Source organism: Zonotrichia leucophrys, chromosome 2 (genome assembly GCF_028769735.1).
Source record: "Zonotrichia leucophrys gambelii isolate GWCS_2022_RI chromosome 2, RI_Zleu_2.0, whole genome shotgun sequence".
Lineage (NCBI taxonomy): Eukaryota > Metazoa > Chordata > Aves > Passeriformes > Passerellidae > Zonotrichia > Zonotrichia leucophrys.
In genome coordinates, this window is record NC_088171.1 from 48,944,039 (window position 1) to 48,950,143 (window position 6,105).

Below are 6,105 nucleotides of genomic sequence, written 5' to 3' on the forward strand. Positions count from 1 at the left end.
ATCAGTCAAAGGCTGAACTAGATGATCTCAAAGGTCTTTTCAGCCATGAATGATTCTGTGATTCTGTGATTCTGTTCAATCTCATGCATGGTTCTGGGACTCATGGTTGGAGCATGACCAGTATATGGCAGACTGGAAGCTGTTCCCTTCCAGCAGAGGAAGAGACCACAGCCACAATGCAATGAAACCTGTTGGTCTCGCAGTGGTCCTGACCAGCAGGGTTACAAACAAAGGAGTCAGTGGAACACACATGAATTAAACTGCTGCACACCCAGCATGGCTTTGGGCCTGTGTTGTGCTGCACAAACTCCTTCCCCCTAGAAGAGCCTCAGCCTCATTGTGAAGGAGAAAGCTGCTGGCAGCTCCCCCTCCACACCAGCAATTACACCACCTGTGAGGCCTTTCCCTTATCTACAAATGCAGCAAGGAGTTCTCATGTGAACATCCTTTCTGTTTGACAGCAGAAATGATGAATGGATTTTCTTTCATGCAAGAAAATCCTACAACAGCTCGAACAGCCAAAATAAGTAACCCTTTCTGCAGACAGGGTCTGCATGGTGCAGTACACTTGCACTCTAAGCCCATTCAAGGCTTCACCACTTAAGGCTCCCTTAAGGGAGTATCAAAAGGGATGTAAGATTATCTGTACTATTGTCTCCTCTTTTACTTTTCCATCTTGAATAAGAGATGGTACTGGGATGGTAGCAGTCCAGCATCTTCTGGACAAAAAAGCAAAACAGCTCTTCACTGCATTTCCCTAAGCACAGTAACCACTGCTGCTTTCAGGCAAGCTGTAAATGGGGCTTCAGAGAAGCAAAAGCTTCTCCAGGATGGCAGTGTCACTGCAATGCCTTGTCAGGGTGATGTAGCAAGTGTATTGCTGTGTAAAACACCTGAGTGTATTCATGTTTTTTATGTCTTGCTATGTCTTGGTAGCTGCAGCACCAAGAAATGGACATCATTCCACTTGAATATGCTCTACAACTGGCATCTCTTAATCTAGTGTAATATAACTTCAGCTTCTTCTCATCCTCTTCATATCCACCTGTCTTCATCTTTGAAATTGTACATTAATTGTAAAATTCTGACAGCGATAAACAAAGCAGTTTTCACTTTGCAGAAAGGAAAAAGAAAAAAACCTATCCTGAGAAATATCCCTTCACAGCTGTCACTTTAAACAGGATGATCCTGGCCAAGGTCATGAAGAAGATCCATTCCCTCTGAGGAACATGTAGAGCAAGAGGCAGAACTCACTTCTGTGAGTGTTAAGGACTAAGCATGTGAAACCTGGACTGGTGGTACCCTGCTACAAGATGCTTTGCCTTCCAAGGACATTTTGTCCTCGGCACTGCCTGGGATGGTTACTACCACATTTCACTCTGTCTAATTCCTGTCCATATGTGCAGGTACCTGCAGTGCCCCCAAGCATGACAGATCTCCACAAAAGCCCCTTTTGAGGCTGACTTCAGGTTCCCCAGTTTTTGAACTTGGCAGAAATATCTGGGTGGAAGACAGCAGTCCTGCCCCACCACCTCCCTGCCTGTGGCTTCCTGAACCTCCAGACTGCAATAACAACTATCTTGGCCATGGTGCACTTTTGTTTTGACTTGCAGGAAAAGATTCAGGAGCTGTTAGGGTGAGTGGGGCAGGGGGCAAAGGGTTAATAGGGACAAAGAGAGGGCATCCCACTGTACACTCACCTTGAATGTGTACTGACCTGGGAAGCACCAGGAGTATGGGGAGCACTGAACTTCGGATCTGATGGATCTGACTCTACTCCAGGATCTGAACTTAGAGGAGGAATCTGTTTTCAGTGGCCTTGGACAGTCACAAGCATCACCCAGAGCAGCTGGAAATGGGAGTAGGAATTTGCTGGATCTCAGCATTTGATCTGGGAGAGAAGACATTTGCTCCAAGTCTCCCTTGTCCATGCTGTTGCTGTCAGTATCTGCCCTGGACCAGCCTGTAGGAAAATCTTCACTTATGTTCCTTTTACCTGTGTTAAAGTTTGTATCACAGAGATGCAGCTCAGAATGTCACTTGCATGAAGCTTTAAAACTTTTGTATTGTCTGTGCCAAAACCCTAGTTTCTGTGTGGAAGCAGGTGTGAAAAAGTCTCTTTCTCTAGCTGCAAGCAGTCATCAAATATTTCTTCATATTTACATCGCAACTGCTCCAACTGGAGGTCAGCCCTGCTTGCTCATATCTGGCAAGCTTTGCTCTCACCCATTCCAGTTTGGATGGTTTTCTGTGACAGTGTGTTGAAAAATAAATTTGTTCTTATTCAAGCAAATAAACCCCAAAATATCTAGACTTCATTTTAAATAATTTAGGAAGATATAACCAGTGTATTTTGGTGCCAGAGCACAGAAGTGGTTTTAGAGCCAAAGAAGTGGTGAAGAATTAATAGAAAGAACCTGTTGGAATCTTAATGCTTTTTAAGATCCCAGAGAGGAAAGTTGATATATTTAGCAATCAATGTTATGAAATTTCAGAAGGCAAGAATTAGTTTCCTAGAAAGACATGAAACTGAAACAGTTCCACAGTCATCAGACAAGTGTAGTGAGTTTTTTCCCTTAAGACATAAAGGATCATAAAAAAAAAAAAAGCAATAGAAGAGCTGCAATCTTCCAAAAATCTTACTTGTGCTGGGAAGAGGTGGCCTTAAGTGTCAGTAAACAATTGGATTTTAAATGCTTTGTTTTTTACTAGAAAATCTATTTTCTTAAATGCAAAGATCTATCTAGTTTGGGGTCTGATAATATTAATCTAATACATTCTTTTAGACATAAGAAAGAAGTTTTTTAAAATGAGGGTGGTAAAACAATGGAACAGGTTGTGCAGGGAGGTAGTGGCAGCCTGATCCCTGTAAACATTCAAGATCAGGTTGGATGGGGCTCTGAGGAACCTGGTCTAGTTGAAGATATCTGCTCATTGCAGGAGGGTTGGGCTAAATGATTTTTAAAGGTCCTTTCCAATCCAAACTGTTCTGATTTTTTTTATATCATTTTGAAGTCCTAGCCACTCATTACCTGCAGCATGTACTTACTATTCCAACTCAAATATATTAGGAACCCCAGAAAACATCTTTGAAACTTATTTGTAAATAGTTACTGACCCCTTCAAAGTCAACATTGCTTTATTTGCCTTGAGTGGTTAAAAGAGAGTATTAAGAAATAGTAAATAAGGTTTAAGAAAGAATGGGAGCACGGGATTGTAGCAGAGGGGAAGCAAATAAAGCCTGGCTGGTTAAGCATCAGGCACAACACTGTCTTCTGTGTGAAAATAGAACCCAGGACTACATTCTGAAACATGAGATGTGCCTGAAAAAAAGCAGAGATCTGCTACACTGAAGAAAGGATTGAAGAAATCTATTTGAAACCTTAGGATTATTTGGGTTTTAGACTGCAGCTTAAGCAGAATGGGAGGTTAAAAGATGAGAATTCCTTGAAAAAAAAAAAGAGCCTGATTTTCTGTTTGTTTTTAAAGAGAAGCAAGTTGAGCAGCATTCCAGTACACTACCACTTTAATAGAATTCCTTGTAAAAAACAGCTGGGTTTTTTTAGGTGATATGCCTGTATCTGGAAATGTCTTCTCATTTGCCCTTGAATAAGTTCCCATGATGTGCACATTACTGGAAAATGGCATCTTTCACCCTTCTTACAGTTTTTAATGCCAAACTGCAGCATAGTTTATGACAGTTTCTCAAAAATGTCTCCAGTTGCCAAGGAAGAGATAACTGAAAGAATGCAAACAAATAACCTTGATTCACAGACCTCTGCTTCTTTTCAGCTTGTCTTGACAGGCACCCAGAGTATCCAGGCAGCTCTTTTAACCCTTATCATTGCAGAATACAGACCCATGCTTCTTGCAGTGAATTTCTTGCATCTTTAGGATGTAGAATAAAACATTAACACAAAATTTGTGTGACCAAGGTTGGCTGTATATCAACAGCAGAAGAAATAGCACTGGCAGTACTGATGTGTTACTAAACCTATCTACAGAGAAGGAGCTGCTTTGAGTGGATGCAGTGCCTACCTACTCCCCCCCCACACACAACCCCCCCATCTCATGACAGAAGAAAAGGTCTCAGATTCATGTTCCACTGAAATCAGATTATCCCATATATAATTCAGGGCAGTACTTGACACAGGATCACTTGTTTAGCCACAGTAGTTTTATTCTGAGTTGGTCACTCATGGTCCAGGGTTTGGTGAAAACATGCTTCTATGAGTGGAACAGCTGCTCCAGACTACGTGTCAAATACCATTATACAAAGCCTCAGGCATTTGCATGAGGCAAGAGGAATTTCTGCTGAACAATATTGCCCCAATAAAATTTTTTTCACCCTAGTTTGTAGTGCATTTTTATGAGTTCTGAAGGAAAACATGTTCTGGAAGCTCATGATGAGAAAATAACTTGGAAGTATTTGCATCCTCTCATCACACCCTATGTATGCAGTCCTGTCAGGTAAGGAGATATTATTTAGTCCACTTGAGATGGCCCTGGAGTCCTCAGATGAGCAGCATGATTTGTGCAAGATCCTATAGGACATGCCTGATAGAATTTGGAATAATTCTTTTTTGTCAGTATGTTAACCATAATATCACTTCTCTACCTAGAATATGGGCATTTATTTCTATGGACATTAAAACACCCATAGTTGCATTTTCTATGATACCTTGGGTTTTAGCTTTCTGTTTTTTTCTTTTTTGTTATTCTGTGGGTTTGGGTTCCATATAAGGGGATAGTAAGGTGTGAATTTTCATATACAGGGATAGTAAGCTCTCTTCACAGAGTAGGTAGACACAACAATTCCTTCTCTAGCCATGGACCCAAGGACAGCCAATCCAGATCTCAGGCCCAAGAGTATAAACAACATGGACAGAAGAGAGAAAAAACCAAGGATGGAACTTCATGGGCTGGGGCTGTAATTGGACAATGAGCTCCAATATGCTAATGGACCAAAACTTGTAAAAATGTAAGATCTTGTGACCAAGCCTCCTTTTGCTTCCATCTTGGAGCCATCTGGGCAGAACCAAAGCCGTGGTTCTGGTACTGCCAGGGTGTGGCCTTTGAAGGCCCTTCAATAAATATCCTTTTATTCCCCTTAACTCTGTCTAGCCTCTGCTCCAGCTGTTTAAGGCAGCACCTAGGGAAAAAGAAATACTGTGCTGTACAAGCTGAAGTTTTGTTACCCTCCAAATCTTACTGGAAAAAATGGTGAGCACTAAATACATGGAGTTCCTTAATGCACTGTGTGTATGGGAACTTGTTCTCCATTGGTTCTCAACTGTTCAAATTTCTATTCTTTCTTTTGTATCTGAACTGGTTTAACAAGATTCTCTTCCTGTAATGACCACTTGGTTTGTCCTCACAGCCTGGGACCACTGGTACCATCCCATTTTTGGTTCTTTTACCTTCAATTTTGTTCTAGGATAATAGATAACACGGTGAACAGAAAATAACTTCCTGTTGTCACAATCACCTAAAGGGAGCCTAAACACAGCCTGACCACTGGGTGGTTCCCATCACTGCTAAAATCAACCAGAATCAGCTTGGGCTAACATAACCCAGACCCCACCCTGTCAAGCTGATGCAAATCCTTCAGGTTTTTATTTATAGTAGCAGAAATGGTCATTACTTGACTGCAGGTGATTCTTAGAGAGGACATTGCTGTAGGTAAGGCAGCTCATATCTGTCTTTGCAACTCTACCAGAACATTACTTGTTATCTCTTTGTCTGGCATTAAAAACTGTCACAAGCAGAATGCTTATGCAAATTAATCAGGTCACTATGAAGGCAGCATTTTCCATGGTCCTAAAAAGGTATAAAGATGGAATTTCTGACACCAAATTTACACCAACTTTTCTTTTCCACCCATTACAGTAACAGCATCGTTCCATGGTATTTAAATTTTTCTGAGCTACTGTTCATGATGATGGTAGTTTTTTTTTTTTATAACCTACGTATATTTTCCTTTGAAACAAAACATCTTCTGGACCAATCAGGAAGTATGAAACAAAAGGACTGCTTTATTCCTTTGTTTTTGTAACTTACTTCCTGTGTGACTGTGTATCCTTCAGCATGCAAGAGTTACTTTTA